This window comes from Dendrobates tinctorius, unplaced genomic scaffold, assembly GCF_039654945.1.
Source record: "Dendrobates tinctorius isolate UK_male_01 unplaced genomic scaffold, ASM3965494v1 ptg000250l, whole genome shotgun sequence".
In the NCBI taxonomy this organism is placed as follows: domain Eukaryota; kingdom Metazoa; phylum Chordata; class Amphibia; order Anura; family Dendrobatidae; genus Dendrobates; species Dendrobates tinctorius.
Genome location: NW_027361917.1, coordinates 39,738,244 through 39,755,381, shown reverse-complemented (window position 1 = coordinate 39,755,381; position 17,138 = coordinate 39,738,244). Strand labels below are relative to the sequence as shown.

The window sequence follows — 17,138 nt, the reverse complement described above, 5'->3', positions numbered from 1 at the left end:
GTTCCCGGCTATCCGTCCGGAAATGCGTTAACCGCTGACCCCGTCACGTGATTGGGGGTCATTGGTTCGTCGGCATAACAACTAGAGGTCTCCTGAAGACCACTATGGTCGTTGATGCCGGATTGCTATAAGCGCCACCCTGTGGTCAGCGCTCATAGCAATGCTGTAATTCTGCTATATAGATGCGATCAAGTTGTTTCAGCTTCTAGCCTCCCATGGAGGCTATTGAAGCATACCAAAACTTAAAGAAAAATAGTTTTAAAAAGATAAAAAAATATAAAAGTTTAAATCACCCACCCTTTCGCCCCATTCAAAATAAAACAATAAAAAAAATCAAACATACCCATATTTGGTATCGCCGCGTTCAGAATTGCCCGATCTATCAATAAAAAAAGGATTAACCTGATTGCTAAATGGTGTAGTGAGAAAAAAATCAAAACTCTAGAATTACGGTTTTTTGTTCGCAGCGACTTTGCATAAAAATGCAATAATGGGCGATCAAAAGATTGTATCTGCACCAAAGTGGTATTGAAAACGTCAGCTCGGCACGCAACAAATAAGCCCTCACCCAACCCGAGATCACAAAAAATGTAGACACTACGGAAGACAATAATGCTCTTATGGAAGTGACCTTGCTAAGTGAAATTGAGTAGAATTGGTACTACTAAACACAATTCAATGCCAAGCTGCACACAAATATCTCCTATTCTTGCTGTATTATATAGATGAATCACTTGCATGATGTAGATACTGTATATTTTCCCCGTCGGTAAAGGTCTTTTTTAAAGAGTCATGTAAAGCGTTGTATGACATTTGATTTTAAATGCACAGATATTTTGCTCGGTTAGACCATTTCTTATTGTATAGTACTGAGAGACAATCTTTGGGTTAATAAAAAAAACCTGAAGTCTCTGAAGACTTTTAGTGGCGAACCATATGTCGCCCATAGGCTCCTATGTTACAAATTCATTATTTTGCAAGTTAAAAAAGATATACGGTATACTAATGTAAACCGGTCCCACAGAGGCCAAAAGTACACTTATTTTGATTTTGAAGTATAGACAATATAGCGGTCAGCACTGGTCTCTGTTGTTAGTCTCTATAAAAATTATCAAGTGAAAAAAATGCTTAAAGGGAACGTGACACCAAGAAAATGCAGTCCAATCTGCAGTCATCTCCTGTTATAGAGCAGGGGGGACATAAGTAGTTTGATATATAGTTTTGTGAGAACAGAGTCGCTATAATCTGTGTTTGCATCATGCTCTGCTTTTTTGGGATTCTTGGTCCAGTGGGCGGTCCTATCAGTGACTGGCAGCTATCCCTGTATGCATTACTATACAAAGAAAGCTGTCAGTCACTGATAGGACCTCCCACTGGACCAAACATCCCCCAAAGAGCAGGGGTTTAAATGACTAAAACATAGATTATACTGAATCTTTTCTCTCCAAACTATATAGCAATCTACTCAGCTCTCCTTGCTCTTGAATATGCTGTCCAAGATAGGACTGCATTTACCTGATGACAGGTTCCCTTTATAACACAGTATAATTGTCGTGCCCTATAATGTAATAAAACAGATAATCCAAGCCCAAAGTGCAAATAAGTTATGGAACTCAGCAAATAATGAAACTGCTTATTTTATTGAACCAGATAACAAGCTGGAATAAAGCAGAGAGGTCATGGATTACTCAGCCTACTGCCATTTCATATCCTCAGATCCTTTCTCAAGGCTTGAGAAAGTGGTGCTGTTTTGGGGGAAAAAATTATTCTTTATTAACATTTTCCATACGTTCAGAACTGGGTATAAGAAGAAATTTAGTTTTGAAGTGTTCTAATGTTCTGTATATTCAGTTTTTTTTCACCAACCTGTAGAATGGGAAAGTTTCCGAAACCTTTGTTTTCAGTATCTGATGTTGACACCCTTGTGTAACAGTAACTGCATCTAAACCTTTCCCGTAATTGTTGATTAGTCCTACACATTGACTTGGAGGAATTTTAGGCCATTACTCCCTATAAAACATCTTCAAGTCTGTTGTGTTTGGTGGGTTTTCTGTTGTGAGTTCATTTTCCTCTTCGTCACTGAGGTCTGGTGAACTCCCTATTCTGGTAAAGGAAGGTAATGAGCCTGATTATCAGGCACCTGAGCCTAATGAGGATGACTGGCTGAGTGGAGTCACGGACTGGATATAAGGCTGCCGACGCCCTTCTGCCCTGCAGGTGATTTCTCTGTGGACTTCTAGGACACCAGTCTGATTCCTGCTCCTCTATAGCTAAGTTTTCTGCTTTGCCTGTTAGCATTAGTGTTTTGTTTTTGTTTTCCTTGCTTTTCTGGATTCTGCCATTCCCTGCTGGGGTGAGCTGAATCTCCTTTTGCCTGCTGCTCTGTCTTCAGAATATTCCTGAGTACTGACATAGCTTTTTTGAAGCCTAGCGTCTTCAGGGCCTTTTTCACTGTCAGTCTGTTGGCTCTTATTTTCATAGGGTTTTTCACGGATTGCAGACAGCAGCCTTCCTGTCCTTTCCTATCTAGTTAGCTTGGGCCCCGTCTTTGCTCAGTCTATCTTTCTGTCTGTGTTAGTGTTTTCATCTTGCTTCACCGTCATTATATGTTGGGGGCTGCCTATTGCTTTGGGGTCTGCTCTGGGGCAGTTTAGATTTCCCCTTTCTTTCTTTAGGCCTATTTAATTCTCCGGCTGTGATCGAGGGGTCTAGGGCATCGTAGGAACCCCCCACGGCTACTGTTAGTTGTTGTGGATAGGATCAGGGGTCTGCAATCCGATAGCTGCCAACCTCTCTGGTTTTCTGGACTTAGCTAGCATTTCTGTTTTTGCCTCCTACGGTGACTCAATCATAACAGTTTTCTCCCATGAACTGCTCACTTCTGGTCTTTCTTTAACATTTCTGGGTAAGAGCTTTGACTTAAAGTACTGTCACACTTAGCGATGTACCAGCGATCTCGACCAGCGATATGACGCGGTCAGGATCGCTGGTACATCGCTAAGTGGTCGCTAGTGAGCTGCCACACAGGCAGATCTCACCAGCGACATCGCTGGGGACGGGGGTCGCTACTTACCTGTCACACCAGGCGATCCTGCGTCCTCCCGCCCGGCTCCACGCGTCGCTCGTCGTCACAGCAGGAAGCGCCGTAGGAAGCTGACGATGAGAAACAGTCCTGGACGTTCTTGCGCGATCAACGATAACCAGCGGGGGAGTTGTAGGTAAGTATCACACACAGCGATATCGCTAGCAATATCGCTATAACGTCACAAGTTATAGCGATATTGCTAGCGATATCGCTTAGTGTGACAGTACCTTTAGCCATTCAAAAACTTTGACTTTATCCTTCTTTAACAATTCTATTGTAGAATTACTTGGGTGCTTTGTATTATTATCTTGCTCTATAACCCACATACTCTTGGATCTCAGCTCATGGACAGATATCTTGGCACTTTCCTAGAATTTGTTGATAACTTTTATTATCCATTGTTAAGCTCAAGCAGTCCTGGCACAGATGCTGTAAAACAGGTTAATTAATGGCAGAATATGAAACTCTGTAATCAACCACTAATGAAATGTTCTCAATTACAGGTTAATTTGTGTTTATTCCAAGACTCATATGTTGAACTATGCTTGTTTTGTTTAGATGTTTTTTAGATGGTTCTAGTGTAGTGAAGCCTTCTCTGACTTTGACACTCTGTTTATAACTTTCATGTTAGCAATGTAGTCAAGCTCACATAATTAAGCAGCATTTGAGGAGCATCTGCCGATTTCATGCTGTTAGCCTGGAATTTAATTACAAGCTACTCAAAGTGAACATGTTGACAGGCTGCAGTCTAGCCCACTAACACCAGACAACTCTGCGAAAAGAACTTTTCTTGTTAAAATCCTGACAGCAGCAGTTTTGTGAGTGCTGTCAAGATAGCAGCCACATTTTGGACTGTTCAATCCTTTTAGAGCTCAAAATGAGTAGGTAAGAAATGACAGTCCATCAGATTCAGGGACCAACGATGAATTATGAGCAATAATATGTTTTCCGTAGTAACTAATTCTCATTAAAAATTTTGATTTAAACTTGGCTTTCACAACCGCTTTTAATCACCTATTACTAATGACAAGCACTAGTTTTGAGCTTTTTAGATACTAAAAGACTGTGTATTTCACTTATTACAATAAAAACCACTTACATTGAGCTAAGATATGTTATCAATGTGTGATCATTTATGACCCAACTGTTGTCCCTTTCCCATTGCTAAAATGAGGTGATTGTCGAAGTAAAACTTTTTCTAGCAGCAGGATCATTGATTACTGTCTATAATTAGCCAATCATACAATGTCTTGAGAAAGCCAAGTGGAGATGTTAGGAAGTGGAAAAGTGGCACAGCAATTTCCTAATGGCTTATATCAGGGGCAGACATAATATGCAGCTGTGCTGGTCTATATAAGAGGCTGAGCTAATAATTTTCTTAACTTATGACTACTATTAGATTATTAGAGACATTCTGCCTATCTTTGTCCATTTCCAGCTAATCTTAGGAACCTATAGCTAATACTGCTATACAAGGGTATCTTGCACATTACAATCTATTTTAAAACTTCAATATTACTGTGGTAGAGCGGCTCACTCAACTGCTCACAGAGGTAGTCACAGGACCGCTTTCCATTTAAGTTTAAACTGGTTTATTGAAAAAATATCATGGTACAGTTTCCAGGTACCGTGTTGTGTAGTCCATTACCACCAGGATATATTGGTGTCCTCTGGAGGACTTCACCAGGGGTGCGACAAGATCCATAGCAATTCCGTCAAATGGAACCTCTATTATGGATAATCGCACTAGGGGACTACCGAAGTGAGAGACTGGAGCAGTTAGCTGGCAGGTGGGACAGGACCGTCAATAGTTAACAATCTCTCTGTGACATCCAAAAAGCTGAAGGATCCACTTCTGGGTTTTGTTTACACCCAAATGCCCACCAAAGACAAAAGAATGGGCCAGGTCTAACACCGTAAGCCTATAGGGCCCTGGCAAAAACAATTGCTCTGTTAGCTCTCCCCTCAGTTTAGTAACCCAATGTAGAAACCCCATTTATCATAGTAACATTGTCAAATGCCGCTTTTTAACGTAACGTCTTTCATTTGAGTAGTCCCAAAATTTTCCCCAGAAACACCCAACTCAGGAATGTCATCCTCATCTGCCCCTGATTGCGATAGGGACCCTTCATGGTCAAACTAGCTCTTATCTGAGTAACTTGGTACCCCCGTCTTTCGCCATAAGTTCCAGAATAAGCTAAATTCTGACCCTATTATAACTGTGTGCGCCAGGTCTTTAACTACTTCTACCTCATAGGACCCAGTGTCACAATTCGTTTTTATAGTTACTCTGGCAAAAGGGTAGTTCTTAGCAACCCTGTGATTACAGCAGACATCCACAAGCTTCCCGGGAATCAACTGGTGGGGACGTGTGGCCCTTATTAGGGTCACCAGACTCCCTGAGTCCAAGATTCCAGATACCAGTACTCCATTTATTGTCAAGAGACATGCTTGTGGCCCCTCACTGTGCTGATAGTCCGCACTGCAGGTCGAATAGAAATAATATGAACAGCGCCTCCCTATGCTGCAGTTCATCTGCTCAGTGGACATAGTACAACGGACGGCTGTGTGCTCAGGACCATGATGTCTCCAACAAATTAAATCCTTTCCAGCAGCCTTTCGCAACCCCTCAGCGACCCCTTGGGACTTTGGACTCCCCCCCAGTTGTGACTCTATTACCTGTCTTTTGAGATTCAGGCTCATTCTGGGTACCTCAGTACGGGGATACAACCATACTCAGTTTCCTTAAGGACTTTTCTATCACCTGGCACCTTTCCACTAGTCCAAACAGGTCATCTGCATTCTGAGGCTCTCCCTGGGAAACCCAGGTCTGCACTGGCCTAGGAAGGGAGTGGTAAATCTGTCCATATCAACACGCTCGACCATCTGGTTTGGGGTGGAGGACTCCAGCTGAAAACACTTCTGTACAAGATGTAGCAGGTCGAACATTTGGGAGCGAGGGGGTTTATCACCACACTACGCCAAGTGGTGGACCCTTTGTGCCCGGACAGATGTCACTCTTGAGCGTGCAAATATTTAAGTTTTTAACTTGGCATACTCCTGCACATCCTGTAAGGCCAGGTTATAATAAGCCTTTTGGGGCTTGCCAGTTAGAGGGGGACCAGCAGCTCCGCCCACTGCTCCAGCAACAGCTTCCCCCACTCTGCTACCTTATCAAACACAGTTAGAAATACCTCAACATCATCACCGGGGGTCATCTTTTGCATGGCACATCTCACCACATTCTGGATGTATGAGCAGTTACTTGAACTTGGGAGAGGAGCTGCCGGCCTCCCACGAATGGCCTCTGCAAAGAGTTCCATCTGCCGCGTAAGCATCTCCTGTTGAAGTTGCTGCTGTTGCTATTGGTGGATCTGCTGCACCAACAGTTTATTCCTTTCCCATTGTGTTAGCTGCTGCTGCTGTTGGGCTTCCTGCTGCTGTTGATGCTGTCGTTGATATACTTGGAACAGGTGTTTGATCAGTTCCTCCATGCTGTCTGACGTCACTTCCTGGCTTATAGCCGGCTTTACCCAAGACATGCAGTTTGTCCACAGCCGTCACACATGCTTAATGAGGAAGTTTCCTGCATTCTCCACCAAGTTTGGTAGATAGGCTCACTCAGCTGCTCACAGGAATGCTTTCCATTTAAGTCTCAACTAGTGTGTTGAAAAACGTATTGCATAAACCAGTGCAAAATTAGATAAGCAAACGTGACCTTTCTGGCAAAACGGGAAATCGGTCCGCTCAGGGAAAAAAACAATGTTCAGCTTTATTTAACACAAGCACAGCTCTGGAGCTCTCATCTCCAGAGACACTGAATGAGTAAGAATGCACACCCGGTGGTGGAGATATCATGAACAGCCTCCAACCTACTCTTCAGATGTCCACAAAATCCTAGCCCTTAGCATAGCCGTCTAGCCCCTCTCAGCACTTAGTATGCTGGAGCATTTTTCCAGGTTCTTAGCACTGAGGTTAACATCCTGAGTGACACATATTTCCCCTTTAGTATTTTACCAGTGATCTTCTCATAGTACTTTAAAGGTTCTTCCCAAAACGCCTATACAAGTGAATAGAGCTGTGCATGCATGGCCATAACTGGCAGGAGCTACCCTTTCAATATAGTGTACAACTCTTTGTGACACTTTTATATACATCTATATTCCCTAACGTCTGGATTTGTACTATGGATAGCCCACTAAATGCTCTTTGTATGCTTGTATAGATACAGTTGTTAAAACTGTCAGTCAAATCACTGGAAATATTGAAGGGACTCTGTCAGCACAGAATGACTATCCATACCAAGTACAGACACTCCCAAACATTTAATTGCACCTTCCCACCTTCTTGTCTTCCTCCTATCTCCACCTCTCCCTCTTCTTTGATTGACAACTCCAGCTTTGGGCAAATTTTAAGATTAGGGGCTCACACAACACATCTTCACAGGGGCTCATTATGGAGGGCCAATTTACACTGCAGATGTCTCAGACAATTCTGTGATCACTTCACTTTTTCAGTGTGTATATTCTCCGTTTTAGAACATTGAAGAAAGGGCCCCATGTGTCCCTATGTGCTCAGCAGATGCTTTTTGAATAGTTAATTCATTTTTTTTTATGCAGTCTGTCCCAAGATTCAAACACAGGAGTTTTAACAGTGATCCACAGGCTTCTCTGCTAAGTATAGGAGGATTTTTTTTTTCTGTCTAAGGAGCTAAATGGTACTCCTCTTTACAGGTATATTATGTTGGTACATAAAGACATATCTCAAAGTACAAGGACACCGATATACCTGTATATTAAGGATAAAATACAATCCAAAATATATTTTTTTCTGCAAAATTACTAAAAAATTATGAAAAATAATGACAATGATCGCATTTGTAATAAACTTTTTAAAAGAAATTTCACAAAGTGATTAACTCTGCAGCCTTGCACACTGTGATCCTGGGTGCAAATCCCATTAAGGACAACATCTGCAAGGAGTTTGCATGTTCTCTCCATATTTGCGTGGGATTCCTCCCACACTGCAAAAACATACTGAATTGGAATCTAGATTGTGAATCCCAGCGGGGACAGTGATTATAATGTCTGTAAAGCGCTGTGGATTTAATGGTGCTCTGTAAGTGAGTAAAATATACCAGCACTTGAAGAAGTATCCACCGCATTCTCAGAAAGGTTCCATGTTTCATGAAAGATCGAAATATATTGTATAAACATTGTGGAAATGCTTTACTAATATATGGATACTTCTATGAAAATAATGTTTCTGTGTATATTTTGTATATAGTTTGTATCTCCATGTTATATATAAACATATACTGTATATACAGCATACCCCTTATACATTGTTCCTTCTCATTATATTTTATAGCGACCTAATAATAAAGACCCGGGATAGGTCAAAAGGTCTTTTTTTGTCTCTTCTCCATCTCAAAGTTTAATTTCACCATACCCCTGTGTGTTTGCACTGCATAATAAAGCATGGATTCAAAAAAACAGATATTGGTATTAACTCTGGTTAGAGACATAATAGTCGGAGGTATGCACAAATCCACTCACACATTTAAAATATAAATCAATGTTATTATGCACAGTTAATAAACATATACTGACGCCAAAAAAATATACGGTTTCAGAGGAAATTCAAGCAAAAATAGGCAGCTAATCCAACAGAATAGTAATAATAAGTGGCAAAATGCAAGCAAACATCTCCTATGTAAATCCAATCTATTGGAAATGGTCAAAACATCATGGATGTATAGGTATCTAAGTTGGATATCCTTAAAATATAAAGAGGATTTCCATATTGGAAAGCAATCATATTTACAGGTGCTTCTCACAAAATTAGAATCTCATCAAAAAGTTAATTTATTTCAGTTCTTCAATACAAAAAATGAAACTCATGTGTTACAGTATATAGAGTCATTACAAACAGAGTGATCTATTTCAAGTGTTTATTTATGTTAATGTTGATGATTATGGGTTACAGCCAATGAAAACCCAACAGTTATTATCTCAGTAAATTAGAATAATTAACATAAAACACATGCAAAGGCTTCCTAAGCATTTAAAAAGGTCCCTTAGTCTGTTTCAGTAGGCTCCACAATCATGGGGAAGACTGCTGACTTGACAGATGTCCAGAAGGCAGTCATTGACATACCACACATGGAGGGTAAGCCACAAAAGATCATTGCTAAGGAAGCTGGCTGTTCAGAGTACTGTATCCAAGCATATTAATGGAAAGATGAGTGGAAAGAAAAAGTGTGGTAGAAAAAGGTGCAGAAGCAACTGGGATAACCACAACAGCCTTGAAAGCATTGTTAAGAAAATGCCATTCAAAAATTTGGGAGAGATTCACAAGGAGTGGACTGCTGGAGTAATTGCTTCAAGAGCCACCACACACAGGCGTATCCAGGACATGGGCTACAAGTGTTGCATTCGTTGTGTGAAGCCACTTATGACCAATAGACAACGCCAGAAGCGTCTTACCTGGGCCAAGGAGAAAAATAACTGCACTGTTGCTCAATGGTCCAAGGTGTTATTTTCAGAAGAAAGTAAATTTTGCATTTCATTTGGAAATCAAGGTCCCAGAGTCTGGAGGATGAGTGGAGAGGCCACAATCCAAGCTGCTTGTGGTCTAGTGTGAAGTTTCCACAATCAGTGATGGTTTGGGGAGCCATGTCATCTGCTGGTGTAGGTCCACTGTGTTTTATCAAGACCAAAGTCAGCGCAGTCGTCTACCAGGAAATTTTAGAGCACTTCATGCTTCCCTCTGCTGACAAGCTTTTTAGAGATGGAAATTTCATTCTCCAGCAGGAGTTGGCCCCTGTCCACACTGCCATAAGTACCAATTCCTTGTGAAAAAACAACAGTATCACTGTGCTTGATTGGCCAGCAAACTTGCCTGACCTTAGCCCCATAGAGAATCTATGGGGTATTGTCAAGAGTAAGATGAGAGACACCAGACCCAACAATGCAGACGAGCTGAAGGCTGCTATCAAAGCAACCTGGGCTTCCATAACACCTCAGCAGTGCCACAGGCTGATCGCCTCCATGCCACGCCACATTGATGCAGTAATTGATGCAGAAGGAGCCCCGACCAAGTATTGAGTGCATTTACTGAACATACATTTCAGTAGGCCAACATTTCGGATTTTAAAATCATTTTTTCAAGCTGGTGTTATAAATTATTCTAATTTACTGAGATAATGACTTTTGGGTTTTCATTGGTTGTAAGCCATAATCATCATTAACAGAAATAAACACTTGAAATAGATCACTCTGTGTGTAATGACTCTATAGAATATATGAGTTTCACTTCTTGTATTAAAGAAATGAAATTAACTTTTTGATAAAATTCGAATTTTGTGAGAAGCACCTGTGTGTATATATAAATAGTGCATTTAAAAAAGAGGCATGACAAGACAAAGATATATTAGTGCTGATTACCCCTAATATGATGTGGAGCCCGCCATGACCACCCCTGTGTGTTTGCATTATATAATACAAAATTTGTAACTTACCATCTTGAGAGTGCGATGGATTCTTCTTCCTGGACTCATTGGGAAAACAGCCCTCTCCCTTAGCACCTCTTTATATTGAGTGCAGACCAATTTTTTTTATCAGTTGACAAACCAGGACACAACATGAAAATATTTACATACCCTGGAATCTTAACTCGTACAATACGGTGAACAGATTATTTACTGTCTGGTCATGTGAACAAGTGAATCATAATAATGTTGTTTTGTATATGTAGGTTTTGTGTTAATGTGCATATTTTATATATACATTTTTACTATGTATATGCGTGTATAATGTGTAAATGTGCATGTATTATGAAATGATCTCTAAAAGGGCTAAAACTAAAGATGACACATTTAATTTGTATTTTAGGGAAAAAAATATTGTAATATTTTACATTTCAAAAATTACAAAAAGGAAAATGGGCCGATGCAAAAGTTTGGGCACCCGTTGTTGAGATTTGTGTGCTCAGATAAGTTTGAACAAGGTTTCAGACCTTAATTAGCACGTTAGGGTTGTGACTTGTTCATTGTCATCGTAAGGAAAGGACAGGTGATTAAATTTTCCCAGCTTCATAAAAGCCCAGCCTACTCTAACCTTGAGACAAAAAACAACAGCCATGGGTTCTTGTAAGCAGCTGCCTAGCACTCTGAAAATGAAAATGGTGGAGGCCCACAAAGCAGGAGAAGGCTATAAGAAGATAGCAAAATATTTTAAAGTTGCCCTTTCCTCAGTTTGAAATATAATTAATAAAGGGCTGTTAACAGAAACAGTGGAGGTCAAGATGAGGTTTGGAAGACCAAGCAAAATGCAATGAGTGGTGCTCATAGGATTTCTGGAGAGGCAAGTCAGAACCCCACCTTGACTGCAAAGGCTTTCAGAAATGTTTATTAGATTCTGGAGTTGTGGTACATTGTTCTACTGTTTAGCGACACCTGCAAAAATATGTCGTTCATGGAAGCATCGTCAAAAGAAAACCCCTCCTGTGTCCTCACAATAAAATTCAGCATCATAAATATGTAAAATAATATCTAAACAAACCTGATGCATTTTGGAAACAAGTCCTCTGGACCGATGAGGTTAAAATAGAACTCTTTGACCTCAATGATCAAAGGTATATGTGGAGAAAAAAGGGCACAGAATTTCAGGAAAGAACATCTTGCCAGCGATTAAGCATAGGGTGGATCAATCATGCTTTTGGGTTGTGTTGCAGCCAATGGCATGGGGAATATTTCATGGGTAGAGGGAAGAATGGATACAAAAAAATGTCCACAAATTCTTGATGCAAACATAACACCATTGGTAAAAAAGCTGAAGTTGAAAAGTGGATGGCTTCTAAAAATGGAAAATGATGCTAAACACACTTCAAAATCCACAATTGATTACCTCATGATTTTACAATGGCCCTCACTGTCCTCTAATCTGAACATCATTGAAAACCTGTGACTAGACCTCAAAATAGCAGTGCATGCAAGACGACCTAGGAATTTCACAAAGCTGAAAGAATTTTCAACTAAAGAATGGATGAAAATCCTCAAACAAGAATTGAAAGACTCTTGTCTGTCTACAAAAAGTGTTTACAAAAAGGGGGTGTTAGTAGGTACTAACCATGCAGGGTGGCCAAACATTTGCATTGGCCCATTTTCCTTTTTGTAATTTTTAAAATGTAAAAACTGACATTATTTTTTTTGCCTAAAATACAAAATAAATTATCATCTTTAACTTTAGGCCTTTTAGAGATCATTTCATTTTCATCTTGCTTAACTGTAAACAATAACAGTCATTTTGACCAGGGGGTCCAAACTATTGCATTGCACTGTAAATGTGCATGTTTTTCCATGTGTAGGGCCTGATTGATGTTGGGAAGAGCGACAGGCACAAGTCTTGCACAAGAGCCTTCTACAGTCAGTGTCCTTCCCTCTCTCTTTTAAAACCTTTAAACCTTAAGCCCCCGTTACACACTGCACTATCGCTAGAAATATCGCTGTAAAGTCACCGATTTTGTGACGTTGCAGCAATATTGCTAGCGATATCGCTGCGTGTGATACTTACCTCCGACCGGCTCCCCCGCTGGTTATCGCTGATCGCGCGAGAAGCTCCTGGACCATTCCTCTTCGGCCACTTCCTGCGGCGCTTCCTGTGGCGCCAACGAGCGACGCGTGGAGCCGGGCAGGAGGACGCAGGATCGCCGCGTCTGACAGGTAAGTAGTGATCCCCGTCCCCAGCGGTGTCGCTGGTGAGATCTGCCTGTGTGGCAGCTCACTAGCGACCACCTAACGATGCACCAGCGATCCTGACCGCGTCATATCGCTGGTTGGGATCGCTGGTCCATCGCTAGGTGTAACGGTACCCTTACACATAATGGAAACTTAAATAAAAAAGCAGCTAAGGTTAGAGTTGCTTTTAATTATATAAAAGCTAAGCATATGTTTCTGTAGGAGAGGTATTCCCTGCTGATAGTCAGGGAAGCCAAAGAGCCGGCGGCTGTAGTGAGCATAGCGCTCCTCTCTTCAATTGCTGCCCTGTGCAGTGGTTCACAGCAGGAGTCATGGTAAAACAGAAGAAAAGCCACATACGGTATATTTTATAAACCTTTGTTTAAAACACTGGGCAGTGTATCCTAACCATAGTGTGAGACACGGAGGACACCCAGTGTGCAGGATTAGATTATATTGTGCTGTTTTCTTTTACATTATTGTTTGGATAAAGAGATGTAGAAAATATTACTGTGGAGAAAAATGTACCCTTATTTGTCTGTTTTATATCATGCATTAGTACCGTAAATTGTGAAATTTTAATAGCACTCCCCATCCTTCTCATGCTAACCTTACAATTCTGACCTGGCAACAACTGTAGAATAGAAAGGCCTTGCTGCCATCATCACCCATAACAAGGTAAAGCTGCTATTGGTACCCATGCTAGCCAACTATGGCTAGGAACTGGATGGATTCTCATGCTCTGCTAGATGCCATCCACTAGTTTTGAGTGGACAGTTCCTCTAAATTTGTATTTTCCAGCAATATAGGTGCTAAAACTTTCTTTTCGTCACTTTCCATCATGCATTCATTGTTCCTGCTGTTGTCAAATGATTTGCCTGCACTGACCTGAAGAGACAAAACAAAGACAAACCCTGACTTGTGACCCACAATCTGTCTCTTCATCTCTGCTGCTACAGACAGATTACATTTACCTATTTAGCACATTATCTAAGGAGATCAAGTTTTCTAATGTCTATGCTGTCGCCAGGAAATTCAGGAACATATGGAGATTCTGTTACATTACAATTGACTTTAGGCATTTCATACACATCTGTTTGTACAGAATCATTTTCAATGACTGGATGGTAGAATAAAGGAAATCATAGAATTAGTCAATTAAATTAGTTGTGGTTTGTATTTGCATAGGGTGACTTCAAATTAACTCATCTCATTTTTGTACCTATAGCACCTACACAAGTACGCCTGTGGTAGCCACACATCTAGAGCTGTAGCTGAATGCTTCTGATGGGCTGTGTCCTTAATATATCCAGAATGAATAATATTTCTAACTGGAATTTTTATTATCTACAAAAGTCCATATATATATTGAATTTTAAATGGCCATTGGTTCTGATATTTTCATGGCAATATTTGGCTCTACAGAAGTAGTAGCCATTGGGTATTATGCAGTATTGCAACACAGATATGATGCCACGACACAAGTCAAGGACCTATGATTTATGGTGCATGTTTGTGCTAAACATTGAGCACCTGTTGGACAATGTAATCTGCAGTACAGATCAAGTATCCATCGGGTATAATGTGGTCTACTTTACAAGGCCAATATCTAGTACCATAATGCAGTCCTCCACTACAGAGCAAATTCAATGCTAAACTCCCGACACCACTGCCGATTAGCTGTTAACAGTGTCGGCAGCCACCAGCCAGAAGTACTCACAAAGCTGCTCCCATTACTTGTAGTGGCTGCCGTAGGGTACTACACATCTCCCTTTTGTTGATTTGAATAGGAGGCGGGTGTGCAGTACCAAGCCCCGGTCACTACAAGTAGACGGAGCAGCTTGGTAAATGACCACTTCTGGACAGCAGCTGCCGACACTGATAACAGCTGATCGGCGGGGGTGCCGGGTGTCAGACCTCGGGCGATCAGACATGGATGACCTATCCTAAGAATGGGTCATCAGCCTAAAAGTAATGGACAACCTCTTTAAATACTAATTTCATATGATGCTATCCTGCACTACAAGACAAGAACCAGTTTATTAGAAATGCTACCTTTTTATAATCTGTACGCTAAAAACATGCATCATGCTATTGCTGTACTATGGAAAACTAGGTCACTAATATCCACAATGTTTATCCTCTTGGGGTTTTACAACTGTGGGAAAAACTTACTCACCCACAAGATAAGTGCCAGCTTGCTGATCACTAGAGGTTCCAACACTGAGCCACTACCTGATCCTGAGAACGGGGCTCAGAAATGCCACTGTTGGAATGAATCAGTGATCGCCCATTCACTGTCCGTCAGCCTGACCAGGATAGCCAAGCACATCGCTCAACTATTTCCAGCTATCCTATAGAGAATGAATGAAGTTACATTCAAGTGAGGTAATATCCTGGGATCAGTGGGACTCCCAGCATTCAGAAAGTTACCACCATTCCAGTGTATACATCATAACTTGTCAATATGGGAATAACTCTATGGTCGTACAGCGCCGTACTGATTATTATTTGTTCTCTTTCTAACATCGCCTTTATTTCATAGCATTTTGACTTCTTAATATTCTACAAGTATTTTCTCCTAAGTTAATAGTATTGCTTATTATTGCAGCACATCACCATACCAGCACATGGCAGGCACATTCTGATCAGTCTGGCCGTAGCATCGCATGCAACCTGGGCAGCGCTCCTTATACATTTTCTGAGCACCAGTGGCTGATAGTAATATGTTTCTGCTTCTATGAATTACAAAAATCTAGAAAACAGCATGATTGAATAAGAAAAAGCTTAAGAGCAACAGAATTAACAAATTGTATTATCCAAATGATGCCCAGAATCAGCCACTCTTTGCCGTTCACAGTGGCATACGTTGTCACTCTGTGTGGTTTCTGTTGCATAAATCACTGTATTAAAGACATGCTGGGGATAATGTAGGCCTGAAATATCAATGGATTAAAGACCCACTGCGAGAACACAGTTCAGACATTCACTTTCTAGGCACTTCTGTCAGAAATGATTAAAGTGAGCATACTTTACATTTTTAAGAATGTAGCAGGAAACTTTAAAGTACGTCTTAAAATATGATCGTACTTTGCTCCTTACAAAATTGTAAATTGTGTTAAAAAAGATGAAAACGATAAATCTCATTCTCTCTGTTGGGAAATGGCGCAGTCTGTGTTGGAAACTGATGCTTTTAAGTTTGGCATGCAATGATTCCTGCAGTCGTCAGCTTTTCAGCTGATGCTTTGGAAAATGACATGGTTAAGTATTCTGGACTTGGACAACCAACTGCTTTAGGTGGACATAGCTGTCCAGTACGTCCAGGCACTCAACTAGTGCTCATCTAATATATAAAGCTCAATGTGGGTGTGTATGTATGTATGCATGTGTATGTATGTATGTGTGTGTGTATGTCCGGGATTGGCATCCGCACCGTCGCAGCTACAGCCACAAAATTTGGCACAGTCACACGTCTGGACCCTGAGAGTGTCCTAGGCTATGTTGTGAGGCGAAATTTTAACCTCGCACGTTCCAATTCACCAAACAATTTTGCCCCTATCTACATAATGAGGAAAAAGTGTGTGTGTGTCAAGCCCCGCCCCTCATTATGATGTCATAATGGTTGCCATGGCGACGCTGATGTCATCATAGGTTGCAAGCCCCGCCACTCATTATGATGTCATAATGGTTGACTATGGGATGGAGGATGAGTGATGGGTATATGGGCACTGGACTATGGGATGGAGGATATGTATGACGTGTATATGGGCACGGGACTATGGGATGGAGGATGTGTGATGGGTATATGGGCACTGGACTATGGGATGGAGGATATGTATGACGGGTATATGGGCATACGGGTATACATATCCGCCATCCCATAGTCCCGTGCCCATATACCCGTCATACATATCCTCCATCCCATAGTCCAGTGCCATCATAATGAGTGGCGGGGCTTGCAACCTATGATGACATCAGCGTCGCCATGGCAACCATTATGACATCATAATGAGGGGCGGGGCTTGATACACACACACCTTTTCCCCATTATGTAGATAGGCGCAAAATTGTTTGGTGAATTGGAACGCGCGGGGTTAAAATTTCGCCTCACAACACAGCCTAGAACACTCTCGGGGTCCAGACATGTGACTGTATGCCCATGTGGAGAATGAGAGAGCTACATTCACCCACCCCCATTTACTGTAACCCAACTTTGCATCTTTGCTACTAAATATGGATTACTCTTTACAACAGGCAGGTGACAGCAATGTAGGCAGAAGTGAGATGCATAGTGGGCAGCATAGTAATGGTTTT

General features: G+C 41.3%; 1 protein-coding gene across 7 annotated transcripts in view; it reads left to right on the top strand.

Moving 5' to 3' along the window:
* UTRN (utrophin) overlaps positions 1-17,138 on the top strand; it is an 897,027-nt gene that overhangs the window by 742,765 nt on the left and 137,124 nt on the right. The window lies entirely within an intron of this gene.